Source organism: Coturnix japonica, chromosome 3 (genome assembly GCF_054131305.1).
Source record: "Coturnix japonica strain WE chromosome 3, WE-NBRP24, whole genome shotgun sequence".
Taxonomy (NCBI): domain Eukaryota; kingdom Metazoa; phylum Chordata; class Aves; order Galliformes; family Phasianidae; genus Coturnix; species Coturnix japonica.
Window position 1 is genome coordinate 80,725,602 of NC_140665.1, and position 27,471 is coordinate 80,753,072.

Below are 27,471 nucleotides of genomic sequence, written 5' to 3' on the forward strand. Positions count from 1 at the left end.
ACTGAGAACGTGACCTTGAAATACCAGACAAATTGTCAACATTAAGGGCTGCTGTACATTCTCAGCACTGCTATCTAACTTTTGTGTAGAAAACAAAGGGATTTCTTTCTCCCTTAGAGCAAAGCTAGCTAGCTCTGACTTTTACAGAGCCTGCCAGCTATGAATCCACTCTTCATCCCAGTTGCTCTGTTTAAGGGATTGAAAGCAATTATGATCTTCTTAAAGTATTGGTCAACTATTAACACCATAATTTGGTGTTGTGGAATTGTGCAGGTATATAGCCTAATAAGGTGGATACTGATGGAGACACCTGCCTGGTACTTTTATGAGATGTGGTATGGTCAGAATTTTGGCACCTACATCCCAGACGGAATTGTGAATCTTACAAACACTTGTATCCCAGATGGAATTGCGAATCTTACAAGTACTTGCATCCCAGATGGAACAGGCAATTTTACAAACACCACCATGTTTAATTCATTGTACAGGCTAAAAAAACCCTTTTTATTTAGGTTGTACTCTCAGATTTCCACACGCCTTTCAATAACTGAGATAGGGTTCATACTTGCATCCATGTTATCACTATTAATGAATGCATATATGTTCCTATGCATTCGTTCTATGCGGAAGTCTCCTCCAGAACCAGAGAATGATGACTGGCAGGGAATATGGAAAGGTTTAGGAAAAGTCTTAGAAGCATGGGGACCCGCAGTGTCATGGGATTTCACTCTTGAACACCTAAGGGACCCTAAGAAATTAAGTGAGTATTTGGGTCAGAGATCTAAGGAGGTAAACCTTATGTGGGGTTTGGCTTATGCATACCGTGCTTTGTATCATACTATTCTGGAGAGAGAGAGTTTCCGATCTGAGATTCAAGCCCAAGTTAATTCTGATCAGTCACAGGAGGCATCAGTAGCAATATCAGTTGCCCCTGTGGAAGGCAAGAAATGGAAACGGGTGTCCACGCGTCTAGAACGAAAAGAAGGAGAAGCACAGGGGGGGGCTGCAGAAGACCCAGGTGCCGGGCATGGAGCAGTACCGAAAAAAGCAAAGGCAAAAACCAAGAGGCATGAAGAAGAGACTGATGATGAGGAGGAAATCACCTATTGTCGACCTCTGAAGCTGACTGAAATCCAAGGCTCAAGAAAGGAGTTCACACGGCGTCAAGATGAAGGTATCCTTGCTTGGTTGCTTCGCTGCTGGGACAACGGGGCCAACAGCTTGTCTCTAGATGGTAATGAAGCTCGCCAACTAGGAAGCATTGCCCAAGATGCAGGTATCGACAGAGGGATTAGCAGATGTTCGGATGGAGCTGCCACTCTCTGGTTGCGGCTGTTAGAAGCCGTGAGAGAAAGGTACCCCTATAAGGATGCTTTGAAGCCTAAATTTGATAGTTGGAATACCGTCCAAAAAGGTATTCAGCGCCTGAGGGAATTGGCCATGGCGAAAATGTTGTACAGCCCTGATCCAAGCGAACTTGACCCTGAGAGAGTGAGGGCCGATCCTGACATGTGGCAGAAAATCACAAGTACAGCACCAGAGAGAATGGCACAGTCATTGGTAACAGGTTCTAAAGGGTTCGTGGACAGATGGCCCCGAGTTGTTGAGCTGATTATAATGCTTCAAACCACCGATCAGCAGCTCCCTCAACTGCATGCCGCAGTTTCTGCCATCTCACGGCTAGAAAACCGAGTAGATGAAATGTGCAAGAAATTGTTTCCATCAACTAATCGTAATGATGATCCCGTAATAGTATCAGAAACAACTGATGAAGGTCAATCCTCGTACGGGCCACCAGGTCTAATGAAGGATCTGATCAAAGTATTCCAGTCCTACTCCTCACCTGCATCATCAAAAGTCTCAGCTGTTAAACGCACACGCTTCCCAGCTCGAGCAAAGAACAACAGTACGATTGCACCGCGTGTTTCCATGTGGCGCTACCTACGTGACCGTGGAGAAGACATGAGGAAGTGGCATGATCAGCCCACTTCTGCACTACGAGCACGGGTGAAAGAACTACTAGACATACCAACCACCAGTGGAGTTGCTCCAGTCATCACAGGTAACCAATAGAGGGGCCCTGCCCTCAGTCAGGGGAGGGAAAGGGATAATAGAGTTTATTGGACTGTGTGGATTCGATGGCCTGGCACATCAGAACCACAGGAATATAAGGCGCTGGTGGATACCGGTGCACAGTGCACCCTAATGCCCTCCAGTCATGAAGGGACAGAATCAATCCATATTTCTGGAGTGACTGGGGGCTCTCAAGAATTGACTGTGCTGGAGGCTGAAATAAGCCTCACTGGCAAAGACTGGCAAAAACATCCTATTGTGACTGGCCCAGGGGCTCCATGTATACTGGGTATTGATTACCTCAGAAGGGGGCATTTCAAGGATCCTAAGGGGTATCGATGGGCCTTTGGGATAGCTGCTGTAGATATGGACAACATTAAGCAGCTGTCTGTTTTGCCTGGCCTGTCAGAGGACCCGTCTGTTGTGGGGCTGCTACGAGTAAAAGAGCAGCAGGTACCGATTGCTACAAAGACAGTGCACAGACGGCAGTATCGCACCAACAGGGATTCCTTGCTCCCCATTCATGATTTGATTCGCCAGTTGGAGAATCAGGGAGTGATCAGTAAAACTCACTCACCTTTTAACAGTCCCATATGGCCAGTGCGTAAAGCCAGTGGAGAATGGAGGCTGACAGTAGACTACCATGGCCTGAATGAGGTCACACCCCCATTGAGCGCTGCTGTGCCGGACATGTTGGAACTCCAGTACGAGCTGGAGTCAAAAGCAGCCAAATGGTATGCCACCATTGACATTGCCAATGCCTTCTTCTCTATTCCTTTGGCTGCAGAATGTAAGCCACAGTTTGCCTTCACCTGGAGGGGCATTCAGTATACTTGGAACCGTTTGCCCCAGGGGTGGAAACACAGCCCAACCATTTGCCATGGGTTGGTCCAAACTGTACTGGAACAAGGTGGTGCTCCTGAACACCTGCAGTACATTGATGACATTGTTGTGTGGGGTGATACAGCAGAAGAGGTTTTCACAAAAGGAGAGCAGATCATCCAAATTCTTCTACAAGCCGGCTTTGCTATTAAGCGAAGCAAAGTAAAAGGACCTGCCCAGGAAATTCAGTTCTTAGGTATAAAGTGGCAGGATGGACGTCGTCACATCCCAACAGATGTGATCGACAAAATCACTGCCATGTCTCCACCAACTAGCAAGAAAGAGACACAATCTTTCCTGGGTGCAGTAGGCTTTTGGAGGATGCACATTCCAAACTACAGCCTCATTGTAAGCCCCCTTTATCAGGTGACGCGGAAGAAGAACGATTTTGCATGGGGCCCTGAGCAGCAGCAGGCTTTTGAACAGATTAAACAAGAGATAGCCCGAGCTGTAGCTCTGGGGCCAGTACGGACTGGACAGGATGTAAAGAACATCCTCTATACTGCTGCTGGAGAGAAAGGCCCCACTTGGAGTTTGTGGCAAAGAGCCTCAGGAGAGACCCGAGGCCGACCCCTGGGATTCTGGAGTCGATCATATAAGGGGTCTGAAGAGTGCTACACTCCAACTGAGAAGGAGATCTTAGCCGCATATGAGGGGGTTCGGGCTGCTTCCGAAGTAGTCGGGACTGAAACACAGCTCCTTTTGGCACCTCGACTGCCAGTGCTGAACTGGATGTTCAAAGGACAGGTTCCCTCCACTCATCATGCTACCGATGTCACCTGGAGCAAGTGGATTACGCTGATTACACAGCGAGCGCGAATGGGAAACCTCAATCGTCCAGGAATCCTAGAGGTAATCATGGACTGGCCTGAAGATAAAAGGTTTGGAACATCACCAGCAGAAGAGGTATCACGTGCTAAAGAGGCCCCACCATACAACGAATTACCAGAAAATGAAAAGAAATATGCCCTATTCACAGACGGATCATGTCGCATTGTAGGGAAGCATCGCAAATGGAAAGCTGCTGTGTGGAGCCCCACACGACAGGTTGCAGAGGCCACCGAAGGTAAGGGAGAATCAAGTCAGTTTGCAGAGGTAAAAGCTGTCCAGCTGGCCTTAGATGTTGCTGAACGGGAGAGGTGGCCAATGCTGTATCTTTATACTGACTCATGGATGGTGGCAAATGCCTTATGGGGGTGGTTACAGAGGTGGGAACAAAACAACTGGCAACGGAGGGGTAAATCTGTTTGGGCCGCTGAATTATGGAAGGACATTGCTGCCCGAACAAAGAATATGGTTGTAAAGGTGCGTCATGTGGATGCACATGTGGCCAAAAGTCGGGCTACTGAAGAACAACAAAACAACCATCAGGTAGATAAAGCTGCCAAAATTGAGGTGGCTGAAATTGACTTGGACTGGCAGAATAAGGGTGAATTATTTCTAGCTCGATGGGCTCATGAGACCTCAGGTCATCAAGGAAGAGACGCGACATATAAGTGGGCCAGAGACCGAGGGGTGGACTTAACCATGGACGCTATTGCGCAGATTATTCATGATTGTGAAACATGTGCCATAATTAAACAAGCCAAAAGGATGAAACCTCTCTGGGAAGAAGGGCGGTGGCAAAAGTATAAATATGGGGAGGCGTGGCAGGTTGATTATATCACCTTGCCACGATCTCGCAGTGGTAAGTGTTATGTACTCACCATGGTAGAGGCAACCACTGGGTGGCTTGAAACATACGCAGTACCCCATGCTACTGCTCGAAACACCATATTAGGTCTTGAGAAACAAGTCCTGTGGCGACATGGCACCCCAGAAAGAATTGAATCTGATAATGGGACACATTTTAAAAATTCCCTTATAAATACTTGGGCCAAAGATCATGGCATTGAGTGGATTTATCATATTCCCTACCATGCACCAGCTTCTGGTAAAATTGAACGATATAATGGGTTGTTGAAAACTATGTTGAAAGCAATGGGTGGTGGAACATTTAAGCACTGGGAGAAGAATCTGGCAGAAGCCACTTGGTTGGTGAATACTAGAGGATCTGTCAATCGTGATGGTCCTAGTCAATCTAGCCCCCTACACACTGTAGAAGGAGATAAGGTCCCTGTTGTACATGTAAAGAACATGTTGGGAAAAGCTGTTTGGGTCCTTCCAGCTTCTGGAAAGGGCAAACCTATCCGTGGAACTGTCTTTGCCCAGGGACCTGGGTGCACTTGGTGGGTAATGCAGAAGGATGGGGATGTTCAATGTGTGCCACAAGGGAATTTGATGCTGGGGGAGTGCAGTCAATAATTTTATGTATTTATATGTATATATGTTTGCATGTGTAGTGTATTTTAGTTATTATAGTTGTACATTTAGTTATGTTACATGTAATTCTACTGTTTAGCTATCATAATTTTACATACGTGTATATATATGTATATATTTACCATGATGTAATAATGTAGAATAAGGGGTGGAATGTCATGGTTTTGTAATTTTGCTATCAGTATCAGTATTCCACATCATAACATCATGTAAAGTATGGATACTTCTATTGAATGTGCAGTCCACAGAAGAAGACTACATATCCCAGAGAACAACAGGGTTAATGATAAGTCACGGGACCAGGACGCTGTATAATCTCGTTCCCAGGCTGGAGTGCCCTCCTTCTTCTCTCGAACTTCTCGGAGAGTGGGAAGCGTTCCAGCCGTGTCGCCTAGAGTTCACAGTAGGCCTCTCGGTTTTCGGGGACTCTCTCTCTCTCTGTTTCGTTCAATTTGTTAGCCTCAATTATATTATATTGTGTTATCTTGTATTTCGGTATCATATTTAGTAAAATAAGTTTTTCCTCCTTAGATTGTCGCTGTTTTATCCCACTCCCTTTTTCCCCCTCCTTTCCGGGCCCCGGGAGGGGGGCCCACGGGGTGGCTTCCCCTGTCACGGGCATAGGTAAATCTAAGTAACCCGTGACACTTGTCTTGTTTTCTATTTATTCCATGAACTGCAATATTTTATTTAGCTTAATGTGATGTTTGCAAATGACATCGTGTTGGCTGTTGTATATTTTTTTTTATGTGTTTTATTTTTCACTAAGGCCTCCAGTACTGTTTTCATTAACACCTGGAGCAGTCTATGAAGTGACAGAATTATTAGCTAATGCTTGTCTCCTTTTTAAGCTCTAGTATTATCTTGGACTTAATACATGTATAAAAAACTTCTGAACAATGACTCATGCTATTAAATGCCTCACAAATTGCCATAAAGAGTACGCCTGCTCATCTCTTTTTGAAGCAGAAAGTGTTCATTGCTATAATAGATTTTCTGTGATCTACAGTGACAGGTTTATAGGTGTTAGGCATCAGAAGGCTTTTTCTAGTATTGCATTACAGGTATTATCACTTTAGGACTACTAAAAACATCTGAATCTCTCATGTGAAGCAGTATCACAGCTTAGTGATATTAAGTGAAATGAGGAACTAACGGTAGAGTGAATTACAGAGAGATAATAAAATATAAATGCATTATTTGGAATAGGTACGTACAAACTAATCGTGAACCTCCCTTTGCAGTCTTGTTATCAGTTGTGTCCTCGTAAATAGTCTAAAGGAATTTCTTCAAAGACACAAATAGAAAATATTTTATTCTGATCTTTGGAAGTCAGGGTATTGAGAAGAATGGAAGGATCTTAGTTTGCAGCTATATTTGTGACCAGAATGTTACCTAGATTAACTATGCAGGAAAAATACTGCATGTACAGTTGTCTTTCTTGTGTGGTAAAATAACATGTAGGGCATCTGAGTATGTGTTAGAATAACAAGAAACACTTAGGATCTGTGCTTTGTTTTTTATAGCTTGCTCTAGTCTCATGCTTTTCTCCACTGTCCGTTATATCAAATGGAGTTACCTTAGATTTACTCATCCACTGCAGTCAAATGGAAGAAAAAGATAATAAAACATTTTCTTGTTTATTCTGAAGTGCTTGTGTCTGGTTTTAATCCCTCTGAAGCATATTTAGTCTTGTAAGTTACTTAGTTTTCTTCTAGAGCCTAAGAGAAAAGAAAAAAAAGTTATTTCAACTCTTGTCCTTTCTCATTAGGTAGCCTGCCCACAGGATAGGAACATTAACCTGCTGAAGACATTCTTTTTAAAAAAATTCTGTATGGCTGTAGGTTGTAAATGAATTATTCTCTATTTCATGACTGTGCCTTATTCTCCCTCCTTTTTAATGACCTTTCTTGACACTAGCAGTAATCTGAAGCCTTGCTCTGGTTTAGCTTAAAGGTGAAAATAAAAGGTGAGGCTGTGAGAGGACAGATACATTTATATAAACAGAAGGCTTCTATAACCAAAGGAAATAAATAAATGCACAGAGTACCACAGTGCCTTTATAATTCATATTGGTTCTGAATAATTAGCTCTTTTCTGTGCTAAACCGGGAGGCACAACTCTTTATAACAGGCACTGGCTCTGAGCTGGCTGCACTTCATTACAGGCTGGAACCTTGACCAGCAAAACATTTGTACCACCACTCCTCTTTTTCTCTGCTGGATGCTTCAGCTTCCATTACACTGCTGATCAGAACTCATTCCACAGAGTTAAATTCACTTTAGAGGGAATCCCTGCATATGCTTGGTGAAATCCATATCCATAATGTGAGCACTGTTGCATCATGCGTGACAAAGCAGGTATCTGGGGTTAATTCATAATGAAATGATCGACTGCTACTGCAGGGCAGACAGTATTTTACCAGTGTGTTAACTGTTTCATTTGGAATATGGGAGGCAGTGGAGCATCTGTGTGACAGGCAGTTATTCCAAGTTAATACATTATGGGTAATGGATCTGCAGGTTTTTTAATTACTCCAAAACTCTGAAGTGGTTCACTTTACAAGAAAGTCTATATCTGTGCTAAAGGCTCAGGTCTCCCTGACACAGCTGTTGAAGTGCATGCTGCTGGTTTTAAAGAAAAGCTGAGCAGCCCAGGCTGGCATGATCTGCAAGTCCCATTAAAGGCTGCAGCAAGCAGCCCTGGGGGCTCCTCCATACTGAGTTCTGACCTCTGCTTAAACATCCTGCCTACAGATGCCTGAAGTGTGTGCTAGCTGTTTCCTTCAGGCATGAAGAAGCTGTTAGGCTGCTACTTAATGATGCTGTTCAGAAAAACCTCCCCAGCATCAGGCTCAAAGTCAGTCACCTGACAGGTGCTCCCCACAGCCAAACAGGAAGCTGAACAGAGTCTGCAGGTTGGTCTGATGAATCCATACTGCATCTAAGAAATAAAGAGCCTATAAATGCCATCAGTAATCTAAAGAGAGAAGCTCACTCTCTTAGTCACGCATAGATGCAAAGGAAGAACTCATGTTGTGGGCAAAGTAAAAGGCAGTGAGAATCAACTTCCTCTCACTGCTACACTCACATATCTAGATGTTGCTGTAGGTATTTCTTATTATCCAAAACGTCTGATGCAGGTTGCTAAGCAACTGCTGCAACGCTGTTAGGTCTACTAGAGATGAACTACCACTGCATTTTTTTTTCTTGCCCTAGAGTTAATTGTGAGAAAATTCACCGTCCTGTGAGTAGTCATTCTTTAGAGTTCTACTCAGCACTGTAGATGGTCTGTACTGAAGAAGCTGTATGAATTGTTACCAAAATGTTTTGGAAGTAATCTTTGCTGAATAAAGACCTAAGAGCAATGGAAAAAAACATTCAGTAAAAGGCAACAGGCTTGTATGACTAAGTTTAGTTTTATTACATTCTTACACATAACATGTTTATGACACTATCTTTCTGTCAGGAACTAAGCAATAGATAAGGATAGAGAAATTACACACAAATCTCATTTTCCTGTGTACCCTTCCCTACAATAAGGATGTGAACTATTTAGAGTCAAGACTGCATGATTATTGAAGGTTACTGTTACAGTATAGAAGGATATCTGCTAACTTACACAAACTAATGAGAGGCTGATTGAACAGGTTGAGTTTTATTTAGATTAGGTTTCTCCATGGAACCATATCTGAAGTGAAATCATAAGTAGCTCTGCTGCAGTCTCCTGCCTGCTTTTGTGAGAGTTTTGGCCCAGCTAAGAGAGATTTTTGTTGGGATATATAATACGCTACCTCTGGAGTTTTCGTTATGGAATTAACCTTTTTATTTTATTTTATTTTTTTTATTTTTATTTTTTTTGCTTTCTAGTCTATAGAATTTTAATCTTTTTAATCTATAGAATAGTAATTATAGAATATAAACAAGTACCCCTTTCATTAGAGACCAGAATATCTTTTAAAGTAGTTGTGAACTCTAATAGCTGTATAGTAGAAATTCTGTATAGCCTAGTTTAAGGTTCCAATTTGAAATCAGCTCTTATAATAGTATTCCTAGTAGTTAAAAATACCAAGTCATTCTGAATCTTTCTTGACATTAATATGTGTTAAAAGTTCATGATTAATAAGCAAATGTGGAAACAGAAGGCTTAGACACACACCAAACATCACGGCAGCCAAATACAGTGCTAACTAAAGATAAATCTGCTGCTGTTATTTTTCTGTGTGACAAGAAATAAAAAGCTATAGTGTGTAATTATCTGCGCTTTACTATCAATTTGTAAGTTTATGTATGCAGTAGACTGCCATTTCTAGACATGCTTAATTTGCTCGTGATGACTGAAAAGCAAGCATTTCATCTCTGTGAGCATTGAAAAATGGGTTGTATTCACTTCCTAAAATTTTTAAGAACTTGCTTCACAATTGATAGGGAGCTAAAAACTATTGCCTCTTAGAGATTATTTTTCATATAATATGAAATATCTTCTGATGTTTTTTTCTGGTTCAGTTTGTTTGGAATCACTGAACACGAATATGAATGAAGTTTTAATTAGTGTTGTTACATTGTGTCAGCATATCACCAGATGAGAACTGATCAGTTAAACCCCTTTCCAGAAAAGCAGAAAACTTTCCCTAACTAAAGTGTAATTAACTAGTATAGTGGTTAAGGATGACTTCTAAACAAAGAGAAAAAAGAAGGGTAGAGAATCTGTGCAGTAATGTCATTAGAATAGTATGGAGTGAATATTAGAGAAAACTGAGGGATTGATTCTTTAATTCAGTGTCCACAAAAGAAGTAGCACAAGTTATTTTGTCTGGAAAACAATTGTGTTTAATTTTTAAGTTCACTGAATTAAGAGTCATCTCACATTCTGTGAATGTAAAGCTTCATCCTCCAAGAGATTACGGGATCTAGGGGAGCTGTGAGAGAAGATGAAAGTAAAGATTTTATCAGATTAATTGAACTTCTCTTAACTTTGCACAAGGGTGAGAAAATACTTCACAGAACCATGAAGGTAAACAGTTGTTATTAATGCACATCATAATAACATTGGCCAACTAACAATTCCAGTGGCAACATTGCCTCATCTCACTCTTCATAACTTTTTGTTGCTGAGAAATGGGTTGCGTGACTTAATTTGCAATAGATGCTATTTGTCGTACACTTAAGCATTGTAGTTTGTCCTTAGCAAGATTTCAGGCACATAAGGTAGGCTTAATCGTGCCTCATCTTGAAGGTTTATTAAAACATCTGTATGGGTTTATGTAGCCAATGTAAATATGATTTTTCCATTGTTATTTGGTGGCCTCTTTTCATTACATTTATTAGGGGACCCCAGCTCTATGTTTACCCAAAAGTGCAGGGACTCAGGTGGGCCTTGTCCTGAGCCAAGGTTTAAACCCAGAGTCAGGGCCCAGTAGCTGCTGCCACACTTTTGTAGCTCCAGCTCGGGGCATGGCTGCACTGTCACCAGTCACTTCCTGACATCAGCCCTTGGTGTGCATGGGGTTTTGGGGCCTGCTAGGATACAGAAGGAAATCAAAGTGGACTGTGGTGGGAAAAAAAAAAAAAAAAAAAAAAAAGAAAAAGAAATCCAAACTAAACTTAAGAACAAGGAGAACAAAATGTAATGCTTTTTCTGATGAAAACCTGAGGATGCTGACAGCTGCAACCTCCTGCACCTGTCCCCATCCCTTCTGGGAAAGACAGAAGAGTCAACCTTGCGACCTATCAGAAGAGTGTAAGGCTAAGTCTAATTGCTAAGAAAAAGGATAGATACTAGGAAGGCTTCAGTGTGTAGCAATTTTTCCTCCCCTAATTAACTACACATTTCTGTTTCTTAGAACAATAATTTCTGAGTTTCAAATTTTATTTTCTCTTTTGCCTGTAGGAAGATTTTGGATGAGACTGTAGACTTCCTTTATATAGAGAAATTGATGTTTTTGTGGTGTGACTTGTCTCAAGGAATGCATCTAAAATTATTCAGATAAATCATGCTGTAGATGTTTCCCTCTCTATAGTTACTATAAAGCAAATCCACATCATCCTGTGTCTCCTTGTTCTCCAAGAAGTGCACTCATCTCAGGCTAGAGAATCTATTCTTTCCTCCTCATTTATATTTTTCATGGATTTTGCCACTTTTGGGGATGAAAGGCCCTCTAGGCTAACTTTCTATCTAGTATATGGAACATTTACCGATACACAGAAGATACAGTTATTAAGTCCTAGACAAAGAAAAAAATTGAACCTGGGTCTCCTGTGGCTGAACAGTGTAATAATTGCATTGTAGCATAAAAGATGAACAGTGGCACTGCTATCACCTCTCTGGCAGCACTGTAAAGGAAAATAATGATTCCTGTTTAGTTTTTTGAAAGTACAATTGTATGTGTCAACACACAGCAGACAGTTCTGGCCTTCAGTATCTAAAAGGACGGCCCTGTGTGCAGTCCTTCATCAAATGCCTGCAGCTGAGGAGGGGTCAGAATCCCAGCTGCTACCTTCCACAGTTTCTATTATCTGGTGTTAGATAGCTCCCTATTTTCTGTGCATATTTGGGAATATTGTTCAAAAATACTTAAATTCCCAAGTACTGCGTAGTTCTTGATCTCATTTTGGGCCAGCAGAAAGTCATAGTATAGGGATTTGGTTGTGATCTCTCCAGTAGAGATGGTCCTCAGTCAGTAATTCACTAAATTATGGGGTTTTTTGTTTTTTGGTTTTTTTGTTGTTGTTGTTGTTGTTGTTTTGGTGTTTTTGTTGTTTTTGTTTTGTTTGTTTGTTTGTGTTTTTCTTTTAAAGAAAGAAAAGAAAATGAAAAAAGAAAAATGCCAAACACTATTTTGCAGACTGAATTTTTAGATAGATATCTTTTATATGGCTTTCGATTATTTCTCACACAATATATTTAATTGTACCTTATTCAGGCTAAATAAGAGGCTTAACTCATTAGGGCCACGTTAACTTCTTTCTTAATGATTTTCTAGACATATTGGAAGTGATATGTAATGCCATACTAGCATAATTTTCCCAGTCTTCACTTCCAAATATAAGTCTTCTTTGTTCTTATAGTTGTTTTCTCAGCCCCCATTTAAAAAACAAACAACAAAAAAAGTAAATAAAATTTCTATTCCTTTAACAACATATACTTTCTTAATGTGAAAGATTATCTAAATTCTGCTCTTCATATCTGTGGTATGGTTGAAGTAATGCAGTCAAAATCCTGTTACAATATGTAATTCTCTGAGGTTACAGCCCTGCGTGCTAAGCAACAGCCAGAAGCGCTGGACTTTTTTCCTGCTGGTTTCTGTCTCAGCGGGTTTTCCGTTTACTTCTGCAGAAAAGCATTATTCAGAAATGAATGTGATCAATAGTATTCTTAAGGAAGATGAGAGCTGTGGGTTTAACCAATTCAGGCAGAAGGGTTTTGTGATATACATGTCACTTCCTTGGCAGTAATGTGCGTATGTGTGAATTGTTGTCACGTATTAAATATGCTTACTGTCTATGTAGGAAAAGAAACTGCTGCTCCTTCCTTCAGGAAAAGGTTTTGCACTATGGTCTTATGGACAGAGTTTGATTTAAGGGTTCAATAAGGGCGAAGGATTTAAGTCATAGGAGCTTAAAGCTGCACACAAAGTTCAGCATGCTGACCAGTTTGAATGCTGTTCTAACTCATCCTCTGTATAGTACAAAGCTGATTCTCTCTCATCAGACATTTTCAACACCCATTCTAAATATCAGAGCTGTCAGTTGATAAAACTTGTACTGATGGAGGGGAGAGAAAGCTTCACAATGAGGCTGAGGAAGGTCACATAAGTCATAGGGATTTCTTATTCTTGAGACTGTAGTTATAAGTACTAACCATTGAAAATGCCAGGATTTTAATTTCAGATAAATCCTTAAATTTGAACATTTCAAAGATAGAAGAAGATGAATTTGTGATATTCTGGACCTTATAGGTGCCAAATCATTTGAATATATTCAATTGAGTATAGTAATTTGGAGGTGGGCTGTAAAAGATACTGTCTATATCTTTTATATGTCCTGAAAAATAGGGTGGTCTTTCGTTCTTCTGTTTTGTGATTATTCTCCCAAGATTTCTTTTTCCTATTAAGTAGATAGAAATTTAAGTAGATAGATAGGGAAAGTTTCATGTAGATGTTACTTGTTGACCTGGCATGTAATGTAACTCAGCTGACCTATGTGTAATTTTCTCATCTTGTGGAAGGATAGTAGTTTGCTACATGTGCAAGAAAAGTGAAGACCATGAATGATGTTAACAGTGGTGATAATTAGCCATTTCAATATTTCTACAAGGCTAGAAAGACCACTGTAAGTAATACAAGCCTAGTATAGTACCATACTATAGATTACACTCTGAAATGTCATGTGCTGAGCTAATGCAAGTTCTCAGAAGAAAGCTTCTCTATTCCAGGCTCTTTCTGGCTTTCATTCATGACTGTTCCCCTAAAAGCATGCACAGCATGAGCTCCTGCTGTAATGAAAAGCACTGCAACTTTGTTGTTACTTTTGATGTCACAACAATTGAAAACAATAAACCTTAAGCCCTACAGTATTTCTCTTCAATCACACGATTTTCAGAAGAAGGGTTTTGGTGAAAATTTTCTCAATTAAGGTGCAGCCATTTTTTGGTTTTGTATCTTATTTGCAAATGTCTCTTTCAAATTACTCGCATTTCTATGCCTTAGAAAGCATTTTTAATGAGCCACATTTGGATCTTGGAGAGAGTTTGAAACAGAGTTGTGTAAAGGAAATGTCATCATATCCAAGATTATAATTAAATGCTGGTTTTTTTTCAACTTTATTTTGGCATAAAAGTTTTTTGTTTTTCCCCTCATCCTTATGTATACCTGCTGACAATTCCTATCTCACTCTCTGAAGAGATAAAATATAATACAATCTTGCTCTCAAACAGTGGCCTACTTCTGCAGATGTTTTTCTATTTGTTTTGGCCAAAACAAGATCTGGTGTTTCTCAAAAATCCTGTGTGGTACTTATGGTACTTAAGCATGTCAGGATTCATCTGTTTACTTTTTTTTTTTTTTTTTTTTTAATACTGTTGTATATAAGACAGGTAAACACTCAGATGAAAGTGCTTGACATGTTGCCAGTTTGGGCAGAAAATTGCACAGCTATGAAAAAAGATTTATGGATGGGCCTGGCTGTGAACTGTGACTATTTTCACTTCCTATGTAAACTCTAAATTTGTACCTCAGTTTTCTCTTAAGTTGTTCAAATATTTCCATCTTCACATTTACATCTCATTAAATATGCAGTTGTCTGATGCAGGTAAGTTGGCATTTACGTTCACCTTCTTCACAAACATTATTTCTTTTTATTAGAAAATAAACATATGGCCTTTGTAAATATGCACTAGATATAGTAAATGTACTGATTTTATCTTATTTATCTACTTAATATCTTATAAACAGTTATATAATCAATCATAGATGGAAAGTGATATAAAGACTTCTAAGGAGTAAATATAAGTTGAAATGGGGGACCCTCTGTAATCAGCTTATCCTGATACTCTATATTTTTCTTAAATGTGGCCAGACATATTAGGAAATATGTGACTTGCCATTATAGGCATCTGGTCCATTCAAACTCACAACACTAAGGGTCTCTTACTAAAGCAGGCTTGCAAATGTAGTGCTACATTTGTAGCTACTTGAATGCAGAGAGATTGGTAAAATAAAATAAATAAATGAAAAAAACAAAAACAAACAAACAAAAAAAAAAAGAAAAAAAAACCAACAAGAACTGTTGGCTTAGACAACACACCTTTAATAATGACAAACAATTTTGAGTTCTTGTGTTTAAGTACTGACACAAAGTGGTTGTCTGGGATCTGCAGAAGAACTGGCAGTGTTTTCTTGCTTTTCTTTGAAAGAAGTTGTCTTGGGGCATGTCTGAAGTTCCCACTGGGCACTTCTCTCCCTTGCTTAAACAACAAGACAATGTGATATACGTCTTTGTTCCAGTTTTTTTGTTTGTTTGTTTGTTTTTTTGGTTTGGCTTGGCTTGTTTTTTTTTTTTATAAATAAATTAGGTAACCCATCCAAAGGACAAGTGATCTCTTTAATTGATACTAACGTTCTGAGCCCATGCTTTCCTTAAGAATGACTTGACTTAAATGTTTGTTTTCCTTTTTTATTTTCTGTAAAATAACCTTATATACCCACAAGGAACCTGCTGATAAACAAGTAGAGGATTTGAGTAGATATACTTTGTAAATGAAAACTAATTATGGTTTCCTCATAGTTGTGGAAGAGTCAGTGCCATTCCATGAATGTGAGAAGAGCTACTGCAAACACGAGCAGAAAGCTGGCAAGGACCTCTACATGCTAAATTAATTCTCCTGCTGTTGCAGGTTGCCAGATGGTATTACCACTTTGCATAAGCTTCCACCTGAGTTCTGATCACAGATAATCCTGTCTTGTCTTTTTCACAATTTCAGAAATGCCATCCATAATCTTCTTTAGTGTGAAGCTCTTAACACTTACCTTCCTCTCAGCTTGCATTAGTGACTTTGCTGTTTCTGCCTCCCACTCCTGGTTTCTCCTCTCTTCTCTCTCCTTTACTAGCTAGGATTCTTTTCTGTCTTTTTCTCACTTTTGCTCAGTTATCTGAATTACAATATCTTCTGAGTTTCTAATGTGGCAAATGTAAATGTATGTGCTTGTAATATCTCTAGTAGCATCTTTTTTGCTTCACTGATGTCTTTGGATCTATTCTAAATGTAACCAATGTTTCCAGCTTTTTTTATTGTCCACAGGTCTTCTTTTCTATTGGAAAATGTTCCCATATAAATGCATTTCTCTGTAACATGATCAAACACTATGTTTCACATAGTTTCTTCAGAAGCAAAATCTCTTGATCTTGTCATTTTAATTGCCTGTGCCGTCTTGATAGCGAACACCTTCACCTATTTTACTTCACTTTTTTTCTTCAGAAAAAAGGGTGTATGGGTGACTTTTCTTTGGTTTACAGCTCTGACTGCTTGCTAGCCAGTATTTTTTAAGCCACTTATCTCATTCAGGCAAGTCCCTGCAGTTAGGTTTACAGTAGATTTATGTTTATATTATGATTAAAACTGGGAAGCTTTCCCCTGAATATTTGTTTAGAAACCCTCTATCCCAACCACCATATATATATATATATATATATATATATATGTATTCCAACATGCACTTAAATGAAGAACACTACAGTCAAGCATAATGAAAACATACATTGACTCTGAAGCAAAATAAGTTTGCTTCATTACTGAAGACAAATTTGATACGTGTAGTTATTCTGGAAGACATCCGGTATCTGTACACTTTAATCTTCATGATTCATGCAAAGTCTTTGCTACACAACGTTTCTGGGAGGGCTTTTTTGACACTATGAGTTCTTCTACACAGGGGAAATTATTCACAGTGCTTAATCTCTAACTCCAACTGTGAACTTAAATTCTTCAGCAAAGAAATTACATGAAATGAATATCTTGAAATAAGTTACTCAAACAGCACTATAATTTTACATCTCTGCTACCCTTAAGCTGCCAGTTCCCATATTAAAAAGCTATCAAATAAGAATTTTGTACTTATATGTTACAAGTGACTAGTTTGCATACAAAACAAGAGGAAAGATCTCGCACCCCTTTGGCTATCTATTTTAAGAATCACATATTTTATGTTTTGAGTTTTGGTTTTCTTTAATAGATTATATGTCACAAATGATATCTACCAAATTTACTGATCCCGTTTTTAATCCTAGTTCATTTAGGTGACCTTCAAAACATTCACTGAGTGGTATGGCATTGGTTTGTAGTGTTATTAACAATTTCTTCCCTAATTAAATACTTAAATATTCATGGCAGCATTTGTTTTGTTAGTACTTGTTACATTAGCAGGATCTAGACTACTGTAACTTAGAAAATGAAATAGAGAATGTGATGTTGTTTTCATCCATCTTATACCTCCATTATTGTACATCACTGAGTAAATTAATACTGTGAATGATTAAGGACTTTAAAATTCACCAAATGATTTTCATCAGTGTTCTACATGCATGCAGGTCTTCTTTAGAACTCATAAGTGGGGATAAAATGCATTGCATACTAGGCTGCCTGCAGGCTACTGCTACTTAACGTAGGTTAATGAGGGAAGGAGGAATAAGGCTCCCCAAATTTTTAGTTAAGTGCTTTAATATTTCTTTTGAAAGACAGCTTCTCCTTAACACTGCAGTGTAGTTTGGGGAAAATAAAAGCAGGCTATATAACAGACTAAATTAAACAATTGTATATATAAGATACAGAGCTAGTCACATCTCCAGCAGGTGGGGCAAATTATTTTAGAGCACCCTGTTATTAGGATCAATAGCTTCAGCCTTGCTTGTGAAAAACAGCTTGGTAGGGAACTCCTGTGGATACTGTCCATGTCTAAACTCCTTCACAGTTGTATTTTTTTACTTCCTTAGAAATAATAATAATAATAATAATTAGTATTAAAAATCCATCTCTTTCCCCAGTGGATTTGACCAGATATAAATATGGTTTTATTCTGGATTTCGCAATGGTTTTTTGTTCGGTTGGTTTTATAGCTGGGAAATCATGTTGCTTAAGCAACTGATTGGCTACTGTGAGAGAGGGAGTTATTGCTTACCTCATTATTCTTTCATTGTAGAATGAAAATATTGTGCTTTTGGTGTGCAGTTCTTAGGACACTATGCCAGATTTTGATTATTGTTCTATTCTGATCTATATTATTTATGCTGAATAATGAGAGATTTACCTTCTGGATTAATACACAATACTTTAAGGTACATTTTCAAAGCCATTTTATGTATGCTACTTGCTGTGACCAGCAAGGAATTTTATTTTGAAATTTATAAAATAGTAGCTAAAATGTTAAAACTAGTTCAGTTCCATTTGTTCAAAGTCTAATTGTTAAAGACTGAAAAATACAAGTAGGTTTATGAGTAGGAAAAACAAAGAAGCCTGGATAGCGTGGGGATTGCTCTACTGCTCTCCCAGTGGCGACTGTGGTGCCTTCTGGCTGTGGGCTGTCAGCACACGAGCAGCAGCACAGGGCTTGGTGGTGGCTGTGCACCAGCTGCCAGCACTTTGTAGAAGGGGGAAGCAGGAGGGAAATATTTTACCTCTGCTTGTGAAGTTCTTCTGAAAGCAAGCCCTGTTATCCTCAAGGTAGGAGCTGCTGCTGATTCCTACTATAATACTTGATCCTCTCTCTGTCCCTCATGGTACATCTAAAAGGAAAGCAACAAGACAGGCTTTAGTTGAAATAAAAGCGTATGCAGCTGAGTTATTCCTGATTTTACACCTTCAGTGAGAAAATCTCTCATACACACCTGTGGACTGCAGTAAAACTTAATAACTCTATCTATTATTTGTATGTAGTAGAGCTAGACAATGTGTTGGAAAATCTCCTATGATAAAACACTGGCAGACAGCAGTCACAGAGATATCAGTTCCTCTCACTGAGCTAATAATTAATAGATCTGGAAATGCAGTGTATTTTGCATCAAAATCCACATTTGGACATTATACAAAATCCCATTTTAGGAACTATTTATGATTGAATAATAATACTAAAGTTAAATTCCCCCACTAATTAAATTCCAGGTGCCTCATATAATTTAAATGGGCTGCTATTAGAAGAACTTGCTCCTCCTTTCACTCAACTCAGGGAGTGGTGAGGATTCAGCACATTCTCAGTTCTTGGTTGGTGATATATGCATGTATCAATATATATAAAGAAATGTCTTTTAAATGTACAGCAATCAGCTAATTTACTCACTGTTTTATGCTTAAAATTATAAAACATAAGACAATATTTGACATTGTACTCCAGTACATATAAAGTATTTATAATTTATGGTTTTTTTCTGTGTTAGAACTATTCTTTTCTAGAAAAGTAACTATTTATTTTTAGACAGAGAAACACTTCTTCAATAAATAAGTAGTGATCAAATTACACAACTAAAGCAGAAATGCTTGAAACTTCCAGGATTTTCATGCATATCTCCACCTGTAGACATTTTAAGTGTTTTATTATTAGAACCCAGTAGAGTCAAAGACTGTTGATATTATGCCCTCATTCTTCTAAACCTTGAATTTAGATAAGCAATTTATTTAATTTTTTCATTATATTATACACTTGCATTTTCAGAGTGAATTATTGAAGGAATTCATTTATCAATAATGGTAGCAGAAGCATTTAATATGACACTCTTAGCATTAAATGCAAAGACAAGAAAACCATGGGGATTTCCAAGTTGCCAGTTGATTTGTCTTGTATAGCAATCTTTGGTAGTTTTGGATTTAGAGATGACATTTCTGTCAGTCTAATTTCAACATCAGTGGAATATAGCAAAAGATGCTTTGGCAAAAGACCCTAGCAAAAATTTTCAGAACCTTGGAAATGATATTATACTTGGCCTTGATAGACGTTTGAGTGCAAAAGGGGAAGAGGATTTATGACATCTGAAACTAAGTAGGTAAACTGGCAATTTAAGCATTGCTCACAGGCAAGTAAGAGCAGGAGAAAAGCAGTCACCTTGCATGAGTGTAGAGTTCTTAAAGTACAGTCAGTATAAGGGAAAGATTGAGGGAAGACCAGAAATTTTAAATTACCTTTGGATTCAGTGAACCTACTGGGATCCTTCCAACTGGGGTTACTGTAATTATTTTGTTTGTTGATGTTTTAATTGCTAATAAATAGTGAATTTTAAGGTTTTGAAAGAAGCATATGTATTATTTGTATAAATTGAAAATAACTATTTCCAGAAATATGGTGTAGTTATAATTGTTCCAGCATTGCAGTTAATATCCATAATTTACCTGTGCTAAGTGATTCTGGAAAAATTGCAGTCCAAAGTGCTGAGACTGGGCATCAATAAAAGGCTTTCAGTTTGCCTTTCAGAATGCAGGTATCCATGAAAACTGAAATAGAAGTCAACAGAAATTGTGAGCTTAATGTTAGGCATTAAAATCAAGTAATTTTTGTGAAAGTCATCTTAAAAGTATTCCAAATTCACAAATTCCCTGAATTCATCAATAAAGGCACAGGAGCAAAAGCTCTCCAAATTGTTATGGTTGTGAGGAGAAAAATAAGTACATCTGATTTCCATTTATTTTGAAGTAGACTCATCTAAGTAACACTTTTGAAAGTGTTAGTGTATTTGAGGGACGTATTATGTAGGAAATTTCTTTTTCTAACTGTATTTTATAACCCTTGAACAGAATGGGAGTGAGGACTGGAAATAAAAGCAAAGATGGCCAATTATTCCTTTATGAAGTTAGCAGGAAGGGTAAATGCAGGTCTCACTAGAAACAACCAGTAAAGACATCGGTTTTCATGTGAATCACAGTCTGGCTGGAAGCCTGAAGAAGTTATTCAACAAATGGATCAGTGTGTCTGACTGATGCATGCCTATGAAAAGAGAAATTATACAGTAATTGCAGGAAAAGGGAATAAGTTTTATGGCTTTTAGGGTCTGAATTTCCATATATTGAAGGCAGCTGACTTACGTATGTGTTTGTGCACATTTTGGCTTCAATGATAGACACTCTAAGTGACAGGAGCTCTAAAACAGCCATGTTTCCCTTTCAGAAAAATTTTGCAGTCTACTCATATCTGTAGTTCTGTGTAAGCATGACAAAAGAACAGTAAGGAGGGTTTATTCATAACTGTTGTTTTTCTTTGCTTGAAAGCTGCTTATAGGCTGCACTGGCAACAGTTCTGGATGTTAACCACATTTTATTGTTCTCTAGCACGCCACATTAGAGAACATTTCAACTTTGAGAGAAAAACATAACTATAATTCTCTGCTAGTCATGCAGCACAGGCTTCTCTGACAAGGTAAAACACAGGCTTGCTGTAACTGAGAGTATGTTATGTGGAACCAAAGGTGAGGCATATCACAGTGAAGTAGTGTTGCATCTAGAAATATAAATGCTGGTTGAAAATCATTGCTCTGCTCTGACTTTAGGGTATTTTACCTGAAAAGACTAAACACAACATATGGAAGAATATGAGATTTATTTGAAAATGAACTAAACCTTTTAAAATACTGTTTTGCAAATATAAAATAAGGGAAGAGAAGGGAAGTGATAAGAAAGATAAGAAAAGAGCAAGAATTATGTTAAGTGGGGATAGTCACCACCAAGGATCGAGTAGTGTCCTGTTGTGCACTGCTCCAATGGTCCAAGGCTGATGCAGGAGTAAGGGTGCAGGGGTAAGTGGTGGCAGAATGGCTGGCCTTAGGCAGAAAGCAGCTAAGCAGTACACAAATGACAGCAGGTCTGGGAGGGGCAGTCAAGATTCAAATTGCAGGCCCAGGCAAATCAGGCAGCAGGCAAATGTCACAAGCCCAGGTCTTCAGCTTGTCATTGTAGGGGAGGTGATCAGCCCTCTGGTCATCTTTGTGGCCCTCCTCTGGACCCTGTCTAGCAGCTCCACATCTTTCCTGTATTCAGGGCCCTGAACCTGCCAGAATTGTCTCTTAAAATTGTTTTTACATTCTGTTAGAATTCACAGAAGTAGTGAAGCATAAATTCTTTACTGCTCTGACAGTAAGCATATTTCTGCTGTGTTACCTGTTTCAGTTTAAAACAGTTGTCTTTTATCCTCCTGCCATTCGTGTTTATGAAGACATAGTGATTGAAATACCATAAAATCACGTCATTAAAGCTGCATACCAACTGCAGTATGGAGAAGATAGTATTTAGAAAGAATGAATTCTCAATATCAAATGCAGTCTAGGCACAAACAGAACTGTAGATTGAATGAAGCAAGTGCAAATATCTGTTTAAAGTTTTAAATTATTTAGAAGTATTAAGTGAAAAGCTTGCATACACTGTAGTTTTGATAAAATATTCAATTATAATTGAGAATAGTCAGAGTTGTTTGCAAATCTTCTCCAGGGTGTAAAATCATAGAATGACTAATCATAAAATCATAGAATGCTTTTAATTCTAAGGTACATTTAAAGATCATCTAGTTCCAGCCCCCCTTCCACAGACATAGGCACCATGTTTTATAATAGTGTATAATATGAATATTATTTTACTGAAGACATACATTTCAATTAGAAAAGGAAGTCCCACTAAGCAGCCTTACTACTAAGAGAACTTTGTTATAAATATCTCTCCCTTCCTTTTTTTAATGTTCAAAATAAGTTAATACTAATGAAACTTACTCTTTGTTTGTGTTTTCCATGATCCTCAGAAAGTGAAGGAATAAACCTAGGCACAGTGTCATTGCAGAGTGTTATGGCTGAGTTTTCCTTGTGCTGTTCTAGTTAGAGGACTGAAGATGCCTTTATAAATTGAAAATGAAAAAATTACTTACAAGGTCGCTGCAAAATGATTACCATCACTAATCTCTCTAGGAATATATTCGCTAAAATTTATTGAGCTTAAACATTCTGCAGGTGTTTTTGTAAGTAGAAGAATGATGTGGTTGACTAATTATAGAGAATGAAATGGATGGGAGTGCTAACTAAAGATAGTAATGCCTTAACTGACTTAATATCTGCAATCCTTTCTACTGCACTTTTCTTCATGTGAAGTGTCAGCAGGTGAGATGCTTGTCTATCCTATACCAATATGTTTTATTGAATTAAATTCACTTTACAGTGTGTTGTCAATCTTTTGGTTATCAGTAGTTTCATGATCTGCAAACCAGTTCATAGTATCCCACAAATAAATTTATTTTGCCACAGTATACAGGATATTGATTCTCACTAGACCCAAAAAATTCTACCCCATGTACAATGGCAGTTTCTTACTGGTGCTGTACAGATATACCTGCAGTGCTTTGGAAGGAAAAATGACTTCAGGGGACTTATCCTTCTCATTATAGCAAGCAACGAGGTCCAGACATGATTTGGCCTTGGAAAGCCCATGCTAAGTTTTCCCAGTTGTCTTCTTGTCTTTTGTCAGTTAGGAAATTGCATCTAAGAGTGTTTGCTCTGAAGCCTTGCCAGTTTTTCTGAAGCCTGTTTTTCCAGACCCCAGGGAACTCTGCTGACTGCCATAACCTCTCAGAAATAGAAGAGAGACATCTTGCAATGACATCATCCACATCATTCCACACCTATGGTTAGCTGTCATCTCATTCCACAGACTTGCATGTGCCCAAATGGTTTGACTCTGCAGGCTGTGCTAGGAGGGATCTGGAAGGTGGGAGTATGAAGTTTACCACCAGCAAATAATAAAGCAAACAGAGTATCTCAACTTATTTATATTGGTTTTCTCTAGGTCACGCTGACCAGTGGGTTCACACAGTATTCATTTTGCTGCCAGCATAGCAAACAGAAACCTTTCTTGTTGTCCTTCACGTATTTTGTTAGTTTCAACTTCCAGACTCTCCATATTTCTGCTCTCATATTCCTTCCAAGCAGCCTGCCTCTTCTTCTGTGTCCTCACATTTCCTTTCTTGAGCACTGAGAATGTTGTCCTTTAAGATTAGTCAGTTCTCCCACACCCTTTTTCCATCAAGAGCATTTTCTAATGGGGTTCTGACAAGCAGATCACCAGTGGGGTTAAATCTGTTTCTCCAAGTCCAGAGTTGCTGTTTATCTTGCTTCATTTAGGGTCTTGAACTCCACAGTCTCCTACTCACTGCAGCTAAGGCTGCCCTTGTCCTCTACGTTATACAACAGTCTTCCATTGGTGGTGTGTTGCACAGCATCTCACACAGCATCTCTCCTAGCTGATTAACTAGTCACCTGCATCAAGGGATTGTCTCAAAATCTCCTGGATTTCATCCTGACAGTTTCCTTTCCAGCAGATACTGAGTTGGTTAAAATCACTTATGAATGTCAGGAACTGCGAGTCAGCTCTCTAAAGGCTTATTCTGCGGAAAGCTAACAGGCTATCCCAGAGGTGTCGCTCTTTGCATTCTGTTTGCACAAGCATTGGCTTTGGGGCAGCTGTTGGAATTTGGCTTTGGGGTGAAGTGATTCTATATCTAGTCCAGTGAAGCAAACCTTGCCAGTGTTTTCACTTTTCTAAAAAAAAAATTGTCGTTTCTCATTCCCTGGCTTTCAATGAACATAACTTTCTTCTGGCAGTGGTTATATGCTGTTCTAAGAGATTTTTTTCATTCTTTATTGTGTGCCCCGGTGGCGCAGTTGGTAGGAATGCCGTGTTGCAACACCAGGGCCCAGGTGTTCGAATCCCCTGTGGCGCAAGTGGTAGAAGTGCCACTCTGCAGCACAGAGGCTCGAATCCCGGGGGTTGGACTCGATGATCTCTAAGGTCCCTTCCAACCCGCACAAGACTAGTACTATTTATCAAAACCAGATATTTACAAATAGAGTGTTGTTCATATTTTTCATGAAAGTCCTTCCAACAGGTGGTAATGCCTTCTCTTTGCTTGTTGTAAGGTATTCCTAATTCAGAGAACAGTGAATGATGTAGAAGATGAGTCCATAATAAAGGGGAAAAGCAATAATTTGACAAGGAGTTTAATGTGAAACATTACAAAACAGCAGTAGAAAGAAGAAAAACATTTATTGAAATCCTCTGTATAACTGAAACCTTGCAAACAGCAGACAATACATTAGGAAGAGAAATATCCAGAGACAGCAGCTCCATAATCCACAAGGATAGGCTAATGAGCATATTAAAATTTTTGATCATCTTTTACTACCCTTTTAAAAAAGAAAAACAGATTTACACTTGTCTAGCTTGGCTTTTAAATTTGAAGCCTTTGGTTCTGAAGCTTAGGCAGCCAAAGCTCAGTGGAACTGAGGAAATCCAGTAGATACTGGCAAGAATTAATGAAGGTTGCCAGTCGACTGGGCTGCAGAACTGTCTGTGTAGATGCTTACTGCATGGTTAGGTCTCAAACCTTTTAACATTCTGAAATTAATATGAATTCAAGTGGAGAACTGTATGTACGCAAGGGAACAAGCTACAGCTGAAAGGATTTTGTAGGCCAAAGGGCTTTCCTGTTTCTTAGGAAAGCAAGTGTTAGGCATTCAGAGTGAAAGATAAAATACGGTTTCAATTTCTTTCTTTTCTCTTTTATTTATTTATTTTTTTCTTTGAAAGGGTTGGGTGATGAGCCCTCCTCTTCTTTAGGGCAAATAGCAATCTAAGAAGACAGCTCTGGAGGTCAAATGGATATGCTGCGTTTATAAGTGTGGTAGAAGGATTATAAGCAAAGCTTCTGTTTTATGAAAAGAAATTACACATTGTTAAATATAATGTAAGAGTCCTTATAGGTAAAACCCCAGGGGTAGATTTAGTTAATAGCTATTATGTGAAGATATGGAGCCGTTTGTGATTCAAGTAGCATGTTTGATTGGTTTCACAAAAACTGAAGTCTGAAAAACACATTTCATGCTTTCTCTCATTAACTCTTTCCATTTTTATGGACACAAAGCACTGTTTCAACAATTTAACTACTGAGCTGTTTCTTTTAAAAAGCTTCCTTTGCTGCAGCATAAATGTATTTCCAATGAGAAGGCAAACTGTCACTAAGCCCGTTGAATAATGGAATATGTTACTTTGCAAGGCAGCATCGTTCAGGATATTAGGAAGATAAATAATCATGAACATCAGGGAGAATGAAGTATAATTTTTTTTCTGCAGTACTCTGTAGTCTTGCTATAATTATCACAAAAAGCTAAAGGTAGAAACCACTATCTTTGGTTTATTTGATCTTTCTTGAAACTTAGAGATGATCCAGTTCTCTGCTCAATTACTACCTATAATGTAAATTTAGGAACCATGAGTAAAAGCCTTTGATCTCCCCTGCGTTTTTTCTGTGCACAGCATACAGACTTTAATTTCCTTTTAGATGATCAGATGCCTTATATCAGCACAGCATCAGAGAAAATACAACACTTCTACCTACTTGCACAAATTTTCTTGATTGCATGCTGAACAATGCACAAAAAAATAACTGAAGAGAAGCTAAAGGAATGGAGTATGCAAAAGGACATGCTCTGTGCAATATCCAGCTAGTCTCCTAAGTGGAGTCAAGCAAGTTAGATAGGAGTGTCTCAGGAATGTGTAGGTAGCTGTGTGATGCTGTAGGTGGAGCAAATTCATGCACATGGGCAGCTTAGGGCAAATTGAATGAGGGAATGATTTAGAAATTGAAAGGGCAAACAAAACAGGGGTAGGTGTTGGAGGTAATCATCTAATTCTCTTTTTATAGAGAGGTAGTACTGTCTGGAAAATGGACGAAATTGTCTGATCAATTTTGAGTTTCCCGAACATTACAGATAAAGGCTGACGTTTCACAACAGAAATGTTAAGACTATATACATATAAAATTATAAGTGCACATTTTTAAATTACTGATTAACAGCTGGTATTGTTTGAAGTTTTGGGTTTCTTTTACAATGTTGTATATATAGTGTACGTGTATCAGTGGTTTATTGCTATTTATTTTTCACCACTTCTTGGAATTTTTTAAGAGTTTTATCAAGCATTTGACTACAGCAACTCTGAACACAAATTTGTAAATGGGTTTCTGAAAAGATGTGAAAAGATAAAATTCAGTATAACTTTAAAGGAGGGGTATATTGGTAGTGTGTAATTTATTCCAGTATCATTCGCGTTCACAATTTAAATATGTATTATTTGCTGTTGGAATCAGTGTCCAAAAAATTACAATTTAGTGTATTTTAAAAAAAACATAAATGGGATTTGTGATCTTCAGAGACAATCATATTCACTGCTCACAGTTCAGTGAAATATTAGCCAAGCAAAATAATCACTTGCTCTGTGCTGTGCATTGTATCTAGGTTCATATTGTTTTACTGACTTTATTTAATAGCATGGGTATGTTGTTATTATTCCTTTAAATTTATATAAGTCTCATAAAGTTGATTAAGCAAGTAATTGTATTCCTTGTGATTCTAGAAGTGAGACTTAGTCTTACTTGTAAATACATATATATGTGTATTATAGTTTTATTACAACAAAACAACTTCTTTTGGGTCATGTGTGTCAAAGAGAACATGTTTTTTAGTTACTTAAGAGCAGATAGATGTACTGATTCAGGAGTCAGTGTAAATACTGGGAAGTACAAAACTAATCTCATAAACATGTGCATTTGTGCATGAATATATATATGCATGTTGAATGCTGTTCTTGTAGAAACACAAATTGTGAAAGTGAATGGGGAGGAAAATGAAAAAG

General features: G+C 38.4%; 1 protein-coding gene across 2 annotated transcripts in view; it reads left to right on the forward strand.

The window, feature by feature from the left end:
* The window catches only part of EYS (EGF-like photoreceptor maintenance factor), a 779,301-nt gene that overhangs the window by 491,188 nt on the left and 260,642 nt on the right, over positions 1 to 27,471 (forward strand). The window lies entirely within an intron of this gene.